Here is a 22,817-nt window from a genome sequence, read left to right as displayed (position 1 = left end):
TAACCCCTCAAAAACACCAGTTACTTATTCAAATCTGTGAAAATTGGCTGTGTGCCCACTTTGATGCCAGTTCTGATGCCCAGAACCTGTTTGGGCAAGGCTGGAGTGATCTTAATTTGATGTGTGGCATCACTAGGTATGTAACTGTGGTGTGATATCAGTGGCCCAAAGCCATTTAACCCTTTCACTAACATACTTTGGTGCCCACTTTGATGCCCATTTTTTTGCCAGTTTTATATTTTTCACAGCTGAGTTTGAGTGTATGTATATTAGGGCACATCAGTGCATTGTATTTTATTATTGTGATGTGTTATTTTTGTTGATAAATGCATAAAAAACTGAAAAAACTAAATTGCCGAATAAGAAACTGACGAATAAGAAACCAACTTCAGCCCCGAATAAGAAACTGGACGAATAAGAAACCAACTTCAGCATCGTTTCATTATGCGCGTATAGCGTTATGTAACACAGATTTACGTGAATAACTTCTAAACTACACATAGACTTGATAATTTTTTTAGCAAATATTATTCAGGACATTAAGATGTTCATTTTGAGTACTTGTGGTCCAGGGAACCTCTTTTCAAATTAAACGTATGGACGATTGAGTACGTTTGATTATGCGCGTATAGCGTTATGTAACACAGATTTACGTGAATAACTTCTAAACTACACATAGACTTGATACATTTTCGGTCAAATATTATTCAGGACATTGAGATGTTCATTTTGAGTACTTGTGGTCCAGGGTACCTCTTTTCAAATTAAACGTATGGACGATTGAGTACGTTTGACTCTGCGCGTATAGCATTATATAACACAGATTCACGTGAATAACTTCTAAACTACACATAGACTTGATCATTTTTCTATGAAATATTATTCAGGACATTGAGATGTTCATTTTGAGCACTTGGGGTCCAGGGTACCTCTTTTCAAATTAATCGTATGGACGATTGAGTACGTTTGATTACACGTGTATAGAGTTATATAACATAGATTTACGTGAATAACTTCTAAACTACACATAGTCTTTATAATTTTTCTATCAAATATTATTCAGGACATTGAGATGTTCATTTTGAGTACTTGTGGTCCAGGGTACCTCTTTTCAAATTAATCGTATGGACGATTGAGTACGTTTGATTATGCGCGTATAGTTATGTAACACAGATTTACGTGAATAACTTCTAAACTACACATAGACTTGATCATTTTTCTATGAAATATTATTCAGGACATTGAGATGTTCATTTTGAGTACTTGTTGTCCAGGGTACCTCTTTTGAAATTAAACTTATGTACGATTAAGTACGTTTGATTATGCGCGTATTGAATTATGTAACAGAGATTTACGTGAATAACTTCTTAACTACACATAGACTTGATCATTTTTTTAGCAAATATTATTCAGGACATTAAGATGTTCATTTTGAGTACTTTGTGGTCCAGGGTACCTCTTTCCAAATTAATCGTATGGACGATTGAGTACGTTTGATTATGCGCGTATAGCGTTATGTAACACAGATTTACGTGAATAACTTCTAAACTACACATAGACTTGATAAATTTTCGGTCAAATATTATTCAGGACATTGAGATGTTCATTTTGAGCACTTGTTGTCCAGGGTACCTCTTTTAAAATTAAACTTATGTACGATTGTTTACGTTTCATTATGCGCGTACAGCGTTATGTAACACAGATTTACGTGAATAACTTCTAAACTACACATAGACTTGATAATTTTTTAAGCAAGTATTATTCAGGACATTGAGATGTTCATTTTGAGTACTTGTGGTCCAGGGTACCTCTTTTCAAATTAATCGTATGGACGATTGAGTACGTTTCATTATGCGCGTATAGCGTTATGTAACACAGATTTACGTGAATAACTTCTAAACTACACTGTGAGGTAGCGTGGTCGGCTGCGCAGCAGAAGACATGGGATCCAGGCACCAAGGTTGACAGCACACGGTTTATTATCCAAACAAAAGTCCACAGCGGTACATATGTGCCTTTACGGCAGAGAACTCAGGGAGTTGTGATCACTCCCTCACACCCGGCACACCTGCCCTTGTTCCTGTTTCCTTTTAACCCTTCCTTAGGCCTGTAGGGAAACAGCATTAACCCTGGAGTGGAGTTACTTTCTATCATGGAGTGAGCACAACCGGGGCGAGACATACCGGCCGTCATAGATAACCCCGGTCACAGTCTCACATACCCCCCCCCCTCAGTTCAAGCGAGCGAGGTTGAACTCCTGCCATCAAACACGGGCCGCGGGACAAGGCATCGGCGTTGCCCTGCAACCTACCGGCCCGGTGTTCAACCGTAAACCGGAAGTTCTGCAGAGAAAGGAACCACCGGGTAACCCGGGCATTCCGTTCCTTGGCGGACCTCATCCAGACCAGTGGAGAGTGATCCGTCACCAAGCGAAACTGTCGTCCCAGCAGGTAATAGCGTAGGGACTCCAAGGCCCACTTAATCGCCAGGCACTCCTTCTCCACTACGCTATAATTCCGCTCGGGAGGGGTGAGCTTCCTACTTAAGAAGGTGACGGGGTGTTCCTCCCCCTGAACCACCTGAGACAGCACTGCCCCCAGGCCGACCTCCGAGGCGTCAGTCTGTACAATGAACTCCTTCCGGAAATCAGGGTTGACCAGAACGGGCTGTCCGCACAGGACCCCCTTCAGGGCCCGGAAGGAGTCCTCGGCCTGCGGAGTCCAGCGCACCATGACGGACTTCTTGCCTTTGAGAAGGTCCGTCAAGGGGGCTGATAGTCCCGCAAAATCTTTTACAAACCTCCTGTAGTACCCCACGATACCCAGGAAGGCCCTAACCTGCTTCGTGGTCAGGGGTCTAGGCCACTTCTGGATCGCCTCAACCTTGTTAATTTGGGGCTTAATCACTTCTTGGCCTATTACGTAGCCCAAGTAGCGGGCTTCCGTGAGTCCCAACGCACATTTCTTGGGATTGGCTGTCAATCCGGCTGTTCGAAGCGCGTCTACCACCGCTTGTACCTGTTCCAAGTGGGTCTGCCACTCGGAGCTGTAAATAATGATGTCATCAAGGTACGCTGATGCATACGCCTGGTGGGGTTCCAGCACCAAGTCCATCAACCTCTGGAACGTGGCCGGAGCGCCATGTAACCCAAAAGGCAAGACAACATAGTGGAAGAGACCCTCTGGCGTAACAAAAGCGGTTTTCTCCTTGGCGGACTCCGTCAGGGGCACCTGCCAGTACCCCTTGGTCAGGTCGAGCGTGGTGAAATATCGCGCCTGTCCCAGCCTATCAATCAGCTCATCCACCCGGGGCATGGGGTAGAGATCGAACTTGGATATTTCGTTCAATCTCCTAAAGTCATTGCAGAACCTTAAGGAGCCATCGGGTTTTGGTATTAGGACAATAGGACTAGCCCATTCACTCCGGGATTTTTCGATGACCCCCAGGCGTAGCATTGTCTTCACTTCCTCTGATATGGCTTGTCTCCGAGCCTCCGGCACCCGGTATGACTTCAGGCGTACCTTCAGGTGAGGCTCGGTGACAATGTCATGTCGTATCAGACTGGTCCTACCCGGCAACTCGGAGAAGACATCGGGGTTCTGCTGAACCAGCCGTCTGGCCTCTCGCCTCTGTTGCTTGGTGAGGGCTTCTCCAATCCTTACTTCCGGTTCGTCCTCTCCGGAGGTTGCTGGAGCCGGGTTTGAACGACCCGAAGAGGAGGGAGATGGGGGAAAATCAACCATCAGGCTTTCCCGTTCCTGCCAAGGTTTTAATAGGTTGACATGGTATATTTGTTCAGGTTTCCGCCTACCGGGCTGCAATACCTTATAGTTGACCACCCCGACTCTTTCCTTTATCTCATACGGGCCTTGCCACTGAGCCAGGAATTTACTCTCCGCCGTGGGGATCAATACCAACACCCGATCTCCGGGTTTAAAGGGCCGCACGGTGGCTTGTCTATTGTAGCGGCCGCTTTGCGCGGCCTGAGCCTCCTGTAAATGCTCCTTCACAATTGGCATGACCGCGCTTATGCGGTTCTGCATTCCTAAAATGTGTTCAATCACACTTTTATGGGGGGTGGGCTCTTGCTCCCATGTTTCCTTTGCCAGGTCCAACAATCCCCGGGGATGTCGCCCGTATAACAATTCAAAAGGCGAAAACCCCGTGGATGCCTGTGGCACCTCTCGTATGGCAAACATCAAATAGGGAAGCATCATATCCCAGTCTTTCCCGTCTTTGGAAATCACCCTTTTGAGCATGGTTTTCAGGGTTTTATTGAATCGTTCCACTAAACCATCCGTCTGAGGATGATACACAGACGTACGCAACTGCTTGATCTGGAGTAGCCGGCATAGCTCTTTGGTCACTTTAGACATGAATGGGGTCCCCTGATCCGTAAGGATCTCCTTGGGCAACCCCACCCGGCAGAACACAGCAAACAACTCCCGAGCTATAAGCTTCGCCGCAGTATGTCTGAGAGGTATTGCCTCTGGATACCGAGTGGCATAGTCAACGATCACTAGGATGTGTTGGTGCCCTCGAGCAGACTTTACGAGGGGCCCCACCAGATCCATCCCTATCCGTTCAAAAGGGACTTCTATAATGGGTAACGGTACCAACGGACTGCGAAAGTGGGTCAGGGGTGCGGTAAGCTGACACTCCGGGCAGGTTTCGCAGAACCGTTTTACCTCCCCAAAGACACCGGGCCAATAGAACCTTTGCAATATTCGCTCCTGCGTTTTCTTGACCCCTAGGTGGCCACTCATCAGGTGTTTATGAGCCAAGTCGAGGACCCGCCGGCGATACGGCTGGGGCACCACCAACTGCTCTACCCCTACGCCCCGTATTTCATCTACCCGGTAGAGTAAATCCTGCTTAAGAGCGAAATGGGGGTATCTTACCTGGGCACCGGGCAGCTGTGCCACCCCGTCAACTACTGTCACCCGACTCCGGGCATGTATTAATGTAGGGTCCTGGAGTTGGGCTGTCCCAAACGTATCCGGGGATGCCTCCAACTCCGGGATGGGCTCAACCGTATCAGCCTCTCCTGCCAAAACCTCTAGGGGCGACCTATCGGGTTCACATTCTGTCCCTATCATGGGAACCCCTACGGCAGGCGTCCCGGATTCAGGATTGTAGGGCTCAGGTCCCGGACTGACCAATATCTGAGGGGACTTAGGAGGTCCCTTCCATAAAGTCCAAAAATAGGGCAGATCCCTTCCTAGGATCACGTCATAGGGAAGAGTGTTAATAAGTCCCACCTCATGTTGCACCTGACCGCAAGGTGCTGTGATGGTGACAATCCCCGTGGGATAGTCTCGGCGGTCCCCATGTATGCAAACCACCCCCACGGTACGTCCTGTGGCCTTTACTTTAGCCCTTAGGGTTGATCGCACAAGGGTCACTAAGCTCCCGGAATCCAACAAGCCTGTAACCGGACATCCATTCACCTGTATTTGGCACAAGTGGGGCTCAGTCTCTGGGTAGACCAGGTCAGCGGTACACACCACCTGAGCATACATTGAACCCCGCCGGGTAACCCCACAATCCATGGGCTCCGTGGTGAGTGGACACTGGGCTTCCATATGTCCCACCCGCTGGCACCGCCAACATCTAATAGGGAAGGAAACCCCCTTGACGAGTTGTCGTTTAGGGTACATAGCCTTCCGGACCTCAGGGACGGAGGGTGCGGCCTCAGACGGAACGGTAGCGGACTCCCGCACCGGTGTCAGCGGTGGGTCCTTGGCCCTAGGCTTGGAGGGGCCGGACCGACGGGCGGTACGCAAAGTCTCAGTGTCCCGTATCAAGTCCTGCGTAGCCACATGCCGTTCTACCAGGCCCACTAATTGGTCCAGGGTACTTGGGTCGCCCTGTCCAACCCACCGTTGAATGATGATGGGTAAAGTGCGTACAAAACGATCAACAACTACCCTTTCCACCATTTGCGCTGGGCTCAGAGTGTCAGGCTGCAACCACTTTTTTACGAGATGCAACAAGTCATAGGCCTGGGAGCGTACGGGTTTGGCTTCCTCATAGAACCACTGATTTACCCGCTGAGCCCATACATAGGTATTCACCCCCATCCGAGCAAGTATTTCGGCTTTCAGGGTTGCATATTCTAAGGCGTCCTCGGTACAGAGGTCCAGGTATGCTTTTTGGGGCTCCCCCGTCAGATAGGGCGACAATACCTCTAGCCCACTGGGGGGTCGGCAGTTTTTCCTGCTCGGCCACCCGCTCAAACACCGCCAGGAACGCTTCCACATCATCCCCCGGGGTCATCTTTTGCAACGCTTGTCTCACCGCTTTCTGGACGCTGCTGTCGTCACCCGGTCCCGGGGTGGTTGCTGCCGGTCCGGCACGGATCGACTTGGCCAGGAGGACCATCTGTTCTTGGTGCCTCTGTTCCTGCAATTTCAAGGATTGCTGCTGATGATCCAACGTCCGGAGCAGGTGTGTATTCGTCTGTTGTTGCTGTGCAGTAGCCTGAGCCAGCTGCTTTAGTATGTCCTCCATGGCGTTGCCGGGTTTGGGCTGTAGTATAGCCGCTTGAATCCAGGACATGTGCTACCGGGTCACCAGAAATGGAAGCTACACCTCACCGGGCTGGCATGCCCGCCGATTCTCCACCATATGTGAGGTAGCGTGGTCGGCTGCGCAGCAGAAGACATGGGATCCAGGCACCAAGGTTCACAGCACACGGTTTATTATCCAAACAAATGTCCACAGCGGTACATATGTGCCTTTCCGGCAGAGAACTCAGGGAGTTGTGATCACTCCCTCACACCCGGCACACCTGCCCTTGTTCCTGTTTCCTTTTAACCCTTCCTTAGGCCTGTAGGGAAACAGCATTAACCCTGGAGTGGAGTTACTTTCTATCATGGAGTGAGCACAGCCGGGGCGAGATATACCGGCCGTCATAGATAACCCCGGTCACAGTCTCACAACACATAGACTTGATCATTTTTCTATGAAATATTATTCAGGACATTGAGATGTTCATTTTGAGCACTTGTGGTCCAAGGTACCTCTTTTGAAATTAAACTTATGTACGATTAAGTGCGTTTGATTATGCGTGTATTGAATTATGTAATAGAGATTTACGTGAATAACTTGTAAACTACACATAGACTTGATACTTTTTCTATTAAATATTATTCAGGACATTGAGATGTTCATTTTGAGTACTTGTGGTCCAGGGTACCTCTTTTCAAATTAATCGTATGGACGATTGAGTACGTTTGATTACACGTGTATAGCATTATATAACACAGATTTACGTGAATAACTTCTAAACTACACATAGACTTGATAATTTTTCTATCAAATATTATTCAGGACATTGAGATGTTCATTTTGAGCACTTGGGGTCCAGGGTACCTTGATCAAAATAAAAATTATGTATGATCAGTTGGTTTTAAAACAGTTGGTGCAGCATAGATGAATGAATATCTAATAGCTAACGTCTAACTGCAGACTAACTTGAATCTGGTCCACCCGTGTTACCGTCTTGTGCCGCACATCTGCAGGTTATCCTGTGTGCCAGGTCTTGAAGCAGTTTATGAGCCACTAGAAGGTGGCCCGATTCTAACGCATCGGGTATTCTAGAATTTATTGTGTAGTTAATGTATGATTTTTGTTATATATATCGATGTTGTTGTGTGTAGTTGCCAGTGTTTGTGTAGGGCGCTGTAAATGTTCTGGGTGTTGTCTGGGTGTGGGGGTGTGTGACAGCTGTGTTGTTTGTGTGTTGCGTTGTTTGTGGAGCGCTGTGTGTCTGCAGTGTTGTCTGGGTGTGGTGCGGTGTGTGTGTTGCACGGTTTGTGTGGGTGTGGGGTGCGTGTGTGTGTTTTGGGGGAGGTATGTTTTGTGCAGTGTGTGTGTTGCGCGGTATGTGCGTATATTTGTGTATGCCGCGGTGTTTGTGTGTGTGTGTGCGTGCGGCGTTGTCTGTGAGTTTCTGTTTAGGGCGGTGTTTGTGGTTCCCAGTGTGTTGTGCGGTGCACGTGTGGCGGTGTGTGTTTTGGGGGGAGTAGTGCACCCCCATCGTGCTCCATCCCCCATGCTGCGCACCCCCCATCGTGCTCCATCCCCCATGCTGCGCACCCCCCATCGTGCTTCATCCCCCATGCTGCGCACCCCACATCGTGCTTCATCCCCCATGCTGCGCACCCCCCATCATGCTCCATCCCCCATGCTGCGCACCCCCCATCGTGCTCCATCCCCCATGCTGCGCACTCCCCATCGTGCTCCATCCCCCATGCTGCGCACTCCCCATCGTGCTCCATCCCCCATGCTGCGCACTCCCCATCGTGCTCCATCCCCCATGCTGCGCACTCCCCATCGTGCTCCATCCCCCATGCTGCGCACTCCCCATCGTGCTCCAACCCCCATGCTGCGCACTCACCATCGTGCTCCATCCCCCATGCTGCGCACCCCCCATCGTGCTCCATCCCCCATGCTGCGCACCCCCCATCGTGCTCCATCCCCCATGCTGCGCACCCCCCATCGTGCTCCATCCCCCATGCTGCGCACCCCCCATCGTGCTCCATCCCCCATGCTGCGCACTCCCCATCGTGCTCCACAGTCACACATCAGACAGTATACACGCACACATCTGATCGCACATACACTCACACCCCACTTCTCCCTGTGCCCTCCGGTGGGCGGTCCCAGCAGCTGGGCTGCACGCCGTGCTCCTCTGCCGACACGCACACATCCGATCGCATACGCTAACACATCCGATCGCATACGCGCACACATCCGATCGCATACGCGCACACATCCGATCGCATACGCGCACACATCCGATCGCATACACGCACACACTGACGATATCGCACATACGCGCTCACACACTCACAACATCCGGAGATACCACATGCTTCCGGCCATGTGATCCTCCGGCAGGTCCTGGAAGGTCACTGCACGCACAGTATCGCCGCCGAGAAGTAAGCGATATCACTGGATGTTGTGAGTGTGTGGATGCGATCTGATGTGAGTGTGATCTGATGTGTGTGTCTGTTCTTATGTGTGTGCGTGTGTGTGTGTTCCGCCGCTGCAGGACCTTGATGCGCTCACCTGCTTCCGGTCGGCGTCTGGTGAGTATGACTGCGGGGTCTTCTTTCTTCTGTCTTCTCTCTTCTGGGGGTGCCCGCTGCCTATAATGAAGTGTCTTGCAGTGTCTTTAACTCTTTCACCGCTGCATGACACTTCATTATTGACCGCAGCGTATGCCGGCTCCCTGCACATGTGTACCGGGAGACGGTGTTCGCTGGTAACCATGATACACATCTCGTAACTAAGGGAAGCGCTTCCTATAGCTACCCGATGTTTATCATGGTTACCAGCGTACACCGGCTCCGTCACGATCCCAGCATCGCAAGGTTATGTCTGGGCTGGGGGAGTCGGGGCTTCGTTTGAATTCGGGGGAAGGGGCGTGGCCGAGCGGTCGATACGTGCGGAGGGTCGGGGCGAGCGGCCAATCCATGCGGGGGGCGGGGTCAGGCCGAGGTGAGCGGCCAATCCGTGGGGGGGGGGGGCGAGGCCAGGCCGAGCCCAGCGGCCAATCCGACAGTTGTCACTCTAACGACACTGTCACGGTGACACAATTTTGGAGCAACACAGACAGACAGACAGAATAAGGCAATTATATATATAGACTAGAAGGTGGCCCGATTCTACGCATCGGGTATTCTAGAATTTACGTATTGTGTAGTTCATGTATGATTTTTGTTATATATATATATATATATAGATGTTGTTGTGTGTAGTTACCAAGTGTTTGTGTAGGGCGCTGTACATGTTCTGGGTGTTGTCTGGGTGTGGCGGGGGGTGAGAGCGGTGTTGTATGTGTGTTGCGTTGTTTGTGGAGCGCTGTGTGTCTGTAGCGTTGTGTGTGTGTTGCGCGGTTTGTGTGTGTGGTGTGTTTTGGGGGGAGGTATGTTTTGTGCAATGTGTGTGTTGTGCGGTATGTGCGTATATTTGTGTGTGCAGCGTTGTCTGTGTGTGTGGGTGTCTGTGTAGGGCAGTTGTTTGTGGTTCCCAGTATGTGTGTGTGGTGTGTTGTGCAGTGCGCGCGCGTGTGTGTGTTGGGGGAGGTGTGCACTTCCCATCGTGCTCCATCCCCCATGCAATGCACTCACCATCGTGCTCCATCCCCTATGCTGTGCACCCCCCATCGTGCTCCATCTCCCATCCTGCGCACTCGTAAGCGTGCTCCATCCGCCATGCAGCGCACTCCCCATCGTGCTCCATCCCCCATGCTGCGCACTCCCAAACGTGCTCCATCCCCCATGCTGCGCACTCCCAAACGTGCTCCATCCGCCATGCTGCGCACTCCCAAACGTGCTCCATCCGCCATGCTGCGCACTCCCAAACGTGCTCCATCCGCCATACTCCGCACTCCCCATCGTGCTCCATCCGCCATGCAGCGCACTCCCCATCGTGCTCCATCCCCCATGCTGCGCACTCTCAAACGTGCTCCATCCGCCATGCTGCGCACTCCCCATCGTGCTCCATCTCCCATGCTGCGCACTCCCAAACGTGCTCCATCCGCCATGCTGCGCACTCCCAAACGTGCTACATCCGCCATACTCCGCACTCCCCATCGTGCTGCATCCCCCATGCTGCGCACTCCCAAACGTGCTCCATCCGCTATGCTGCACACTCCCAAACGTGCTCCATCCCCTATGCTGCGCACCCCCCATCGTGCTCTATCTCCCATCCTGCGCACTCCCAAACGTGCTCCATCCGCCATGCTGCGCACTCCCAAACGTGCTCCATCCGCCATGCTGCGCACTCCCAAACGTGCTCCATCCGCCATGCTGCGCACTCCCAAACGTGCTCCATCCGCCATGCTGCGCACTCCCAAACGTGCTCCATCCGCCATGCTGCGCACTCCCAAACGTGCTCCATCCGCCATGCTGCGCACTCCCAAACGTGCTCCATCCGCCATGCTGCGCACTCCCAAACATGCTCCATCCGCCATGCTGCGCACTCCGAAACGTGCTCCATCCGCCATGCTGCGCCAGCATCAGCCTCTCTACCCACAGCATCAGCCTCTCTCCTCCCAGCATCAGCCTCTCTCCCCGCAGCATCAGCCACTCTGTCCCCAGCATCAGCCTCTCTGTCCCAAGCATCAGCCTCTCTGTCCCCAGCATCAGCCTCTCTGTCCCCAGCATCAGCCTCTCTGTCCCCAGCATCAGCCTCTCTGTCCCCAGCATCAGCCTCTCCATCCCAGCCTTCCCCTGGATCAGCCTCTCTCATCCCAGCATCAGCCTCTCTGTCCCCAGCATCAGCCTCTCCATCCCAGCATCAGCCTCTCCATCCCAGCCTTCCCCAGGATCAGCCTCTCTCATCCCAGCATCAGCCTCTCTCATCCCAGCATCAGCCTCTCTCATCCCAGCATCAGCCTCTCTGTCCCCAGCATCAGCCTCCCCATCCCAGCCTTCCCCAGGATCAGCCTCTCTCCTCCCAGCCTCCTCCAGCACGCCATGCTCCTCTGCCGACACTCACAGATCCGATCGCATACACTCACACACACCCGATCGCATACACTCACACACACCCGATCGCATACACTCACACACACACCCGATCGCATACACTCACACACACACACATTGACGATATCGCACATACGCGCTTATACTCACAACATCCGGAGATACCACATGCTTCAGCACAGTATCGCCGCCGAGAAGCAAGCGATATCCCAGGATGTTGTGAGTATGTGGATGCGATGTGATGTGTGTGTGATGTGTGTGTGTGATGTGTGTGTGAGAGTGAGTGTGATCTGATGTGTGTGCGTGTGGATCTTCCGCCGCTGCAGGACCTTGATGTGCTGGTAACTATGCTACCATGGTTACCAGCGCATCACGTCCCCCACTCGCACGGGAGCCCACACCAGCATACGGCGGCAAGGCCAGCAATGCGAGGGTAAGTGTCGGCTGGATTGGCGGCGTACGCTGATGTGGGCTCCCGTTGGGGTGGGGTGGGGTGGGGGGGTTGTACAGTACTCACCTGGGAGCCGTGACCGTGTCAGTTCGGGGAATGCGCGGGGGGGGGGGGGGCAGAGCTAACGTCCATTGCGTGAGGGGGGCGGGGCGTGGCCGAGTTGCCAATGCCTGCAGGGTGCCGGGGCGAGAGGCCAATCTGTGGGGGGGCGGAGCCTGGGCGAGCGGCTGGCCAATCCGTGTGGGGGCGCAGCCTGGGCGAGCGGCCAATCGGTGTGGGGGGGCGGGGCCATGGCGAGCCCAGCGGCCAATCAGCTTTGTGTCACCGTAAGGACACAATGTCACCGGAAGGACACAATTTTGAAGCATGACAGACAGACAGAATAAGGCAATTATATATATAGATACCTCACAACTTTTGATGAAAGGAAAGAGGGACAAAGTAAGCGGTGCGCGTAGCGGCAAATTTTGATCACGCCCCTAGCCACACCCATTTGGCAGTAAGGGTCATTCAGCAGATGCCCCAGACTGTTCATAGCAGCCAGAATTTTCTTATATTTCTATGTGTTACTATATGACATGTTGCTTATTTGTGCATATAAGGCCATGGTCACACGCTGCATAAATTTTGTTTCTTTTTGTTTCTGCCGCTGCCTGCACGAAAACTACACAATAAGGCTATGTGCGCACGTTGCGTAAATACATGCAGTTACGCTGCGCTTTGTAGCGCAGCGTAACTGCATGCGTCCTGCGTCCCCTGCACAGTCTATGGAGATTGTGCAGGGGCCGTGCGCACGTGGCGTTTTAGAGCGCAGCGCTTCGGCTACTGCCGAAGCGCTGCGTAAAAAGAAGTGACATGTCACTTCTTCCGTGCGCTTTGCCGGCAGCTCTTGCTCTGTCTATGGCAGGAGCTGCAGGCAGAGCGCATGGAATCGGCTTCACTACGGACATTTCTGCAGCGATTTAAAGCGCACATGTGCTCTTCAGATCGCTGCAGAAATTTCTGCAGTGAACTGTACACAACGTGCGCACATAGCCTAACAATCTTCTCTGATTATTCCATTTCTGCTGCATCATTTTTGCTGCATTTTTTCCATTATTTATTGCGTCTTTGGTTCAGATGTGAATCTGCGTTTTTAAGTGTTTTTATTGTACTGAGAAGCTTTTTCCTGGGTTTTTTTAAGCTCCACATAGAAACCTCCAGAGAAAAAAAAAACCCAAAACTGCAGAGATCAGCGGCGTCTTTTCATGGAATCCACTTGGATAATTAAACACAGCGGAATAAATGTGCAAAAAAACAACAGAAAGAAATGCAGCATTTACACTACATACGAACACGGACTAATTGTCCAAGCAAAGTGGATCAGACGTCTTGAAATCGCTGCCCCTGGTGCCTCTAAAGATGCCGCTGAACTGTGCGGATTTGGTGTGTTTGTCTTTATAAGCTTTAGGATTCACATCTGCACCAAACATGTATCAAATAAGGGACAATGCATAAAAAATACCGCAGACACGCAATAATCAGAGGAGAATGTTATTGCGCTCGTGGTGCGGATACCTGCAGAAAAAAACGCAGCATTTATGCTACATGTGAACACGGCCTCAGTGATATATTTTATTACTTTTTTTATGGGTTTTAATAAAGAAAAATAATAAATTGCGCCATTTTTTTACGCCATTTACCGATCCCCATAAATAATCTGATCGCTGTCTTGTTTGGGTCGTTACGATTACAGGGACACCAAATATGTCCATGTTATTTGCTGATTTGGGATGTCTATTATTTTATAAAAAAGTAATAAAATTACATTATTCTATTTTTTTTTTAATTATTTTTAGGAATTTTATTAGAAGGAAAAAAAAATCTTTTCCCCTCTCTCTAGAATACAGGAGATAGAGACTCTGTACAATGGAGCTCTGTGTCCTGTGTAATCTGCTGTGTAACCAGAGGCAGCATTGTAGGTTTATTCATGTAAAATCCTGCCTGTTACATCATCAATTCCTCAAAGTAAAAAAACTGGGGGAAAAACGGGTTTTATGCCGCGCTAGGAAACCACGAGCATGAATATAATAAATTGTTCTTTTATTTAGATCATTCCAACGCGTTTCGGAGATTCATCTGCCTCCTTCCTCAGGGAAAAGAATCTTACAGACATTGAGGATTTACCCTTATGAAGCAGCGTACAGAAAAAAGTGTGCAACCAATCGTGATGTCATCACTCCATGTGCTACAGAGTGATAACTCAATGCCACGTGGAATAAGACTGCGTCATGGGACTTCACAGGATTTGACATGTTTCAAACTGCAAACATATAAATAAAATACTTGATAAATAAATAAATGAATAAATAAATATCTTATTTTCATAAGGACTCGTCTGTATTTCTTTTGGAGGCAAAGGAAGGGAAAAAATATATAAAAAAAAAAAATTATAGTCATATATATGAAAGTGTAGCTCCCGTGTCTGAATCAGTCTCGAACCATTTGATTTATGTCTGTATTGAGTGCTGTTTCTCTGCCATTACTCTATCTGGGCAATTTGGTGTAAAGGAAGCATTTATAGGAACAGCTAAAATAATCTGAAAGAGGGGAAAAAGTGTATGTGTTCGTGATAAAATATATATATATATATATATATATATATATATATATATATATATATATATATATATATATGAGGTGATTCGGACTGGTGGTGTGCTATTATATATATGGAGGGAGGGAAATATGTATGCGCACGTGCCAAGGGGATGATTCTGTGAAAGAAAGTGGAGGAAACAGTGAAGAACGAAGGACATCCGTGCGTGTCAGCTGGAATATAAATTCAAAATTGAAAAGAAAAAGCCGAGCGGTGAGATAGAACGGGAAAATACAGTGCGCATGCATGAGGAAGCAAGTTCTCTGTTTGGAAAGGTGATGTGAGTTCAGACCGTGGGAAAAAATATGCCGCGCATGAGCGCGATACATATAAGAAGCAAGTTCCTCACCAGAGGGGGTAATGAGAGTACAGACCATGGGAAAAAAACGTGGTGCGCAAGTGCAAGAAGGATATGTGAAAAAAGTAATAGAAGTGTTGGTTGTAGGGGAAAAAAAGGGGGGTACAAGGTTGATCACGGGCAATGGGAATGGGGATGTATCCCTCTGATTGAATTAATGTGTGAATATGTGAAAATATAAGAATGTATATATAAAAATTATAAAAAATATATATAATATAAATATGTGCACGAGGGCATCCATACTTAAAAACGGGGATGGAAATATAAAAATACAAAAATCTTATTGAGGATTAAGTTGGATAAAAACGAACTTATGGCCACGTTGGAATGTTAAAAACACATATGCTTATAAAATACAATAAAAACATGATTAATCACATACAATATATAAATAAACACTAAAAGAAATATAATGCAATAGAAGAAATATAATCATCAGAATTAGTAAAATTAAAAATTATTAAAAAATTATTAACGAGGATTATAGTACTAAATCTAGAAGACACATATTGAACCAGAAGAAGAATGATGCTGAAATAGAACGTATAAAATACAATAGGTATTGATTAAAAACCTAGGTATGAAAATTAAGAAGTCCAGCTGTACCAATAAGTATGAAATTTTGACGGATTATAAAGAAACCTTTTGGATTCATAGGCTAAATACACTGAAGCCTTTTGGATTAAATAAAGTGACTGACTTATTCTATTAGTTGTTACACCCCCCTTCTTCTATTGTTTTACTTCATTATAAGTCCTTTTTTCTACTCAGGGCTTCTGCTCTGTCATTGGTATTGATGGGAACTTGTTCAATAGGTGTAATTTTAAAGTCCAAGCTTTTATTATGAAAAATTGTAGAGTGCTTGGATAACCCATGTTGCAAGAAGCCTGTTCTGATGTTGTAACGATGGGAGTTCAGCCTGTTGTGGAGTGCCTGACTTGTCCTACTCACATATTGTTTACCACATGAACAGTCCACCAAGTATATGACGTGGTCGGACTGACATGTTAAACGATTTTTTTATTTGAAAATTTTCAGAATTTCCTAGACAGCAAAAAGTGGTTCTCCTGTGGCAGATGCTCTTGCAACACAGGCAATTCTTGGAGCCGCATCTATAGGATCCCCCTGGGGTCATGGGTTCTAGACCTGGTATTTTTGTTCTAAGTCTACTTGGTGCCACTATAGTCTTAATTGTGGGGGCCCGCCTGAAAGTTACCCCTGGTTTGGAAGGTAAGATGGGTTTAAGGATGTAATCATTTAACAGAATGTCCCAATGTTTGGAAAGAATATCCCTTATAGTGACATTGTCCCTACTATAGGTGGTGGTGAAGTTCAAGGCAAAATATTGTTTACCTTTTGTTGTGTTCATAGGTTCTTCCCCATTGGGTTGCCCCGGAGGAAAGGGATCAATAGCCTTTTTAATCAGATCAGATTGTTTTAGTTTCGAGGTCTCTTGGTATGCTCTCCGGACCAGCGACTTAGGATATTCTTTTTCTAAAAACGCCCCCTTAGGATCTCTACTTGTTCCTCAAAATCAATGTCCTTTGTACAATTCCGTCTAATACGTTTATACTGATTCGAGGGAATGTTGAACAGCCACTTCTCATAGTGCTCACTCCCAAAATGGATGTAACCATTTGCATCAACTTTTTTGAAAAAAATTTTTGTGAGGATTTCGCTATTATAATGGAAAATGGTCAGGTCCAGATAATTGATTTTTTCCTTATGTGTTACTGGTGTGAAAACCAATCCCCAGTCATTATTATTCAAACTGTCTAAGAAAACACTGATATCAGAATGGCCGCAGTCCCAAATAATGAATAGATCATCAATAAATCTTTTGTATAGCACAATGCTCTCATTATACCTGCCATTTTCTATAAACAACATTTCGAACAATCCCATGAAAAGGTTGGCATATGAGCATGCAGCTTTCGACCCCATCGCTGTACCGATACGTTGATGGTAAAGTTTTTCAAGAAAGGTAAAATAATTGTTATTGAGTATAAAGCTCATGCTTTCTAATAAAAAGTTTTTTTGGGGAGGAGGGATCCTATTGTCGCCCTCTAGGAAAAAAGAGAAGGAAAAAAGCCCCAGATGGTGCTGGATGTTCGAATATAAGGATGCTACATCTATGGTCACAAACATATAGGATTTTTTCCATGTGATTTTTTTCAGATGTTCTATGAGATGGGCTGAGTCTCTGAGGTGGCTGTTAAGGTTCAGGACATGTGGCTGCATCAACACATCAACAAAATTGGCTAGATTCGCTGTGAGAGAATTGATGCCCAAAATAATGGGCCTACCAGGGGGGTTATTCAGGTTTTTGTGGATTTTTGGGAGGTGGTAAAAAAAGGCCATTGCTGGATTATTAGTTTGTAAAAATTTCTTCTCAGTTGAACTGAGTACGTTTAAGTCGACTGCACCTTGGATCAGGGTTTTATAGGCTGCAATGGCGGTATTATATTTTTCGTTGCTCACTACCTCATAATACAAAGGGTCAGAAAGAATCCTGAATGCTTCGTTAATATAATCTGTTTTGTTTTGGATAATAATACCACCTCCTTTATCTGCTGCTCGAATTACTATATCTCCATTAGTTTTCAGTGTATTCAAAGCTCTTTTCTTTATGTGTCAAATTCTGTTTGAAGAACTTTTTCTGATTAACAGCTCTTTTTAGATCCGTCAGAACCAGATCACAAAAAGTCTTAAGAAAATGTCCCTGACTCGTTATTGGGTAGAATTTAGATTTAGCTTTAACTGCCATATGGCAGTAAGGGCTTATCTCTGGGGTGATGGTTGGTACAGTGTCTCCTTTCAGGAGAAAATGTCTCTTAAGTGTCAGCTTCCTGATATAGCTCTGAACATCTAGGAATAAGGGTGGTGTCACACACAGCGACGATGACAATGACGTCGCTGCTACATCACCATTTTCTGTGACGTTGCAGCGACGTCCCGTCGCTGTCGCTGTGTGTGACATCCAGCACCGAGCTGGATCCTGCTGTGAGGTCGTTGCTCGTTGCTGAATGTCCAGCTTCATTTTTTGGTCGTCGCTCTCCCGCTGTGAAGCACACATCGCTGTGTGTGACAGCGAGAGAGCGACGAAATGAAGCGAGCAGGAAGCAGGAGCTGGCATCTGGCAGCTGCGGTAAGCTGTAACCACAGTAATCATCGGGTAACCAAGGGAAGACCTTTCCCTGGTTACCTGATATTTACCTTTGTTACTAGCGTCCGCCGCTCTCGCTGCCAGTGCCGGCTCCTGCTCTCTGCACATGTAGCTGCAGTACACATCGGGTAATTAACCCGATGTGTACTGTAGCTAGGAGAGCAGGGAGCCAGCGCTAAGCGGTGTGCGCGGCTCCCTACTCTCTGCACATGTAGCTGCAGTACACATCGGGTAATTAACCCATTGTGTACTGTAGCTAGGAGATCAGGGAGCCAGCGCTAAGCGCGTCTCCCTGCTCTCTGCACATGTAGCACAGTGACGCATGTCGTTATGATCGCTGCTGCTTCTGCTGTGTTTGACAGCTAAGCAGCGATCATAACAGCGACTTACAAGGTCGCTGTTACGTCACAGAAAATGGTGACGTAACAGCGACGTCGTTGTCGCTATGTGTCGCTTAAGTCAAAGTCCTTAGATCTATATGATGGACAAAAAGATAATCCTTTATTCAGCACCTGGATTTCCACTTTATCAAGGGTATAGTCGGATAGGTTGAAAACATTATTGGTGGAGCCGTTTTCTCTTTGGGAGTTGTTAATGTGAGAACTCTCACCAACATTCAGATCTTTAGGTTTTCTCAGCAGGTCTTTTTTTCTCTTTTGTTTGAGTTTGGATCCTGCTCTGACTCCTCTATAGTATTTTTTCTTTTTTTGGTTCATGATTTTGGGATTAAAAAATCAGTCATCAGATTTGTCTTTTGGCCTTTAGCTGACGGTAGGAAAGGAACAAGGGGTTGAGACATATTTGTATTGTCAATCACAATTTTTTTCTGTCACTATTGGTATATTGGTCATAGCTACCGGTGCTTGTGTGTTTAGTGGGGAGACATGATCATTATGGACAGACAGATTTAATAAGTCAATGAAATCACTGTCTTGCACAATCTCTATATTAGTGTTCTCTTCCAAATTCATCAAGGCCATTTCTTTCCTGAACCTCTCTATTTGGAGCCTGATCTTCACTAGATGTGCTTGTATTTCCTCTGGATTGAGGGAAGTAGAATTTACAGGAAGAGAATTCATGTCATTTTTGGAGGTAGAGGGATAGATGGTGGGGGCTGTCTTAATGATTTTTTGCCTGGGAATACTGGCCTGTGAAAAAATTTCATCAGCCAGCTGGTCAATTTTATCTGGTGGTTTGATGGATTTATTGGAATTAGATGAAATAGTTAGAATTTGTGGGGTTAACATGTTGATATTGGGATCTGTGGTGGTACTTGGCCGAGCCTTAATCTGTTTGTGGAACCTACTGTTCACAAAGCTTTTTCTGCTATTGTAGTTTTTATGAGTAGAGGAGCTATGTCTCCTATAGCTATTTGTTCTAGATGGGAGAACTGGTCTCTCACCTGGAGGATTAAACTTAACCCGGTGATTATCTTGCCTGTCCCTTTGAAGTTTTTAGACTTCCTAATGATTGTGTCATATTCAAGTTGTAACAGGCCAGTATTTAGGGCAGAATTTAAATTCTTATAATCAGGGTGCAGTAGGAAACTAGTGAGTTCTTCATATAATTCTGTAATTTTAATTATGGAATTCATGGCAATGTTAGTTCGTTTATCATGTAGACACAGCAACATACCTCTCATACAGTCTTTGAAGAGATTGTCCCATTTGGCTGTGAATGTCTCATCCTGGGGGAAAGGAGATTCCCGTCTGACCTGTAATGCTCTTGGGCATAGTCCTTCATCTAGATAAATAGATAAAAACCTGGCATCCAAGCTGTAATGTAATTCTTCTTTCATATGGTCCTTCAATGTATGAAAAAGTTTTCTCATGAGTGCGGTATCCTCCTCTGTGAAGGAAATCCCTAAGTCCATGTTGGCTTCTGCATCGCTGTCACCCGGTGTACCCACCGTCTGGAGAATCAGCCTCTCTCTGGATGACAAGCGGTTGTTGTAGTAATCCATAACATTGAAACCGATGAGATGTCAGAAGGACCCTCTGCAGCCGAATCTCCAAGATATGAGGGGTCTTGGTCCTGAGGCCAAGTCCCAGTGTTAGAAGGTGCTGTAGTTGGAGAGAAGAAGGCGTAATAGGATCTTACCCGGTTTACAGGGTGAAAGGTAAAAGAGCAATGCACTCACCTGGCGGGGTTGTGCCAGTCACAACCCCTTTGCGCCATTTTTTTTTACGTCATTTACCGATCCCCTTAAATAATCTGATCGCTGTCTTGTTCGGGTCGTTACGATTACAGGGACACCAAATATGTCCATCTTATTTGCTGATTTGTGATGTTTATTATTTTATAAAAAAGTGTAATAAAAATACATTATTCTATTTTTTTTATTATTTTTAGGAATTTTATTAGAAGGAAAAAAAAATCTCTTTTCCTCTCCCTCTAGAATACAGGAGATAGAGATGCTGCTCTGTACAATGGAGATCTGTGTCCTGTGTAATCAGCTGTGTAACCAGAGGCAGCATTGTAGGTTTATTGATGTAAAATCCTGCCTCTTACATCATCAGTTCCTACTGGCTCAACAGCTAGAGCAACTAGGAAAGCCTAGGAGGCTGCTGCACACTGGAAAGTTGCTGGTTTGAATCCAAGTTGGTGAAAATAAAAAAAAAGTTGTATTTAGTATTTTTTCCTCATTTCTTTATAGTAGTTTTATGGGTACAAATGAATCTGACTCTTTCCTTCACCTACAAAGAGATGCAATATCTATCTATCTGTCTGTCTATCTATCTATCTATCCATGTATCTATCTATCTATCTATCTATCTGTCTATCTATCTGTCTGTCTGTCTGTCTGTCTGTCTATCTATCTATCTATCTATCTATCCATGTATCTATCTATCTATCTATCTCTCTATCTATCTATCTATCTAGCCATGTATTTATCTATCTATCTATCTATCTATCTCTCTCTCTATCTATCTATCTATATCTATCTAGCCATGTATCTATCTATCTATCTATCTATCTAGCCATGTATCTATCTATCCATGTATCTATCCATGTATCTATCCATCTATCTATCTATCTATCTATCTATCTATCTATCTATCTATCCATCTATCCATGTATCTATCTATGTATCTATCTATCTGTCTGTCTGTCTATCTATCTATCCATCTATCCATGTATCTATCCATGTATCTATCTATCTGTCTGTCTGTCTGTCAGTCTATCTATCTATCTATCTATCTATCTGTTAGGACCAGGAGGACGGGTAGGCCCAGGAGGTGGATCCACTGGGCTGAACACCTCACCGAGGGCAAGGTGCTCGGTAGCCGGAGCACTTCAGGTAGCAGGACAGTCCGTCCAGAGGAGTGGAGTGAAGAAGTCCCTGGGACCACGGAGTCTCGGAAGGTAGTCCGGGTGACGGAGCTCAGGTTCGGAGGCCGAGATGACGTCAGGCAGAATCCGGAACCAACGGAGCGAGGAGGTGGGTCACCACACGGATCCAGGGAACGGAGATGGTAGGGACTGACGGGATGGCAGGCAGTCACCGTTCGGGGTTCGGGAGTCGTCAGGACCGGTTGGCGAGACGGGGGCGACTCTACAAGACAGATAGGTAAGTATGGCACAAGACACAAGGAGACCTGACTCCTAGCTTAGCAAACACGAAGAACAGGCCCCGCCCACTTGGAAAGGATTCCCCTATATACCCTGTACCTGATTCTTCAATATCCTGTTGGAGGACACTGGCCCTTTAAGAGAGGGTCAATGACCGCGCGCGCGCCCTAATGCGCATGCGCGAGGCCCGGGTGCCAGAAGCCAGAGCAGGGAGCGGTGCACAGGAGGCAGGAGTGCCGGGCTGGCTCAGCGTAACCGATGGGCGCCGGGAGCGGGGACCGGGCTGCCTGGGGACCGCAGGTGATGGGGCATGAAGGCTGTGGAGCGGGGGACCGGGAAGCCTGGCACGGGAGCGGTGGAGCGTCACCTGAGAGCGGGGAAGCGTGGCAGGGGAGCCGGTGAGCAAGGCAGGGGAGCCGGAGAGCATGGCAGGGGAGCATGGCAGGGGAGCCGGGGAGCGTGACAGTACCCCCTCCCCCACGCCCCCCTCCCGCAACCGGGACAGGAAGGCACGTATCAGGGGAGTACCCACATTCTCCCGGGGTTCCCAGGACATATCCTCAGGACCATACCCAGCCCAGTCCACCAGGAAGAACTGTCGGCCCCGCACGGTCTTCATGGCCACGATATCCCTTACCGCATAGATGTCATCGTCAGCAATAGGAGGAGCAGAACTAGCAGCAGCGGAGAAGGGACCAAGGACAACCGGCTTGAGCAGGGAGACGTGGAAGGAATTGGGTATCCTCATCGTGGCCGGGAGCTGCAGTTTGTAGGAGACCTCATTGATCTTGCTGATGACTTTAAACGGCCCGATGTAGCGAGGACCCAGCTTGTATGATGGTAGTTTCAATCGGACGTACTTGGAAGCAAGCCAGACCAGATCTCCTGGAGAGAAACACAGAGGATCCAGACGCCTCTTGTCTGCGTGTCTCTTCATCCGCAGGGAAGCACGTCCAAGGGACGTCTTGACAGAGTCCCAAATTGTTGTAAAGTCACGGACTACAGCATCAGCAGCAGGGACATCCAAGGAAGGAGATACAGGTAATGGGACGGAAGGCTGAAGTCCGTAAACGACATGGAAGGGAGAGCTGGAGGAGGACTCACTGACATGGTGGTTATGGGAG

This window comes from Anomaloglossus baeobatrachus, chromosome 9 (assembly GCF_048569485.1).
Source record: "Anomaloglossus baeobatrachus isolate aAnoBae1 chromosome 9, aAnoBae1.hap1, whole genome shotgun sequence".
NCBI classification, from domain to species: domain Eukaryota; kingdom Metazoa; phylum Chordata; class Amphibia; order Anura; family Aromobatidae; genus Anomaloglossus; species Anomaloglossus baeobatrachus.
The sequence above is the reverse complement of the archived record's forward strand: the minus strand, read 5'-3'. Positions refer to the sequence as shown.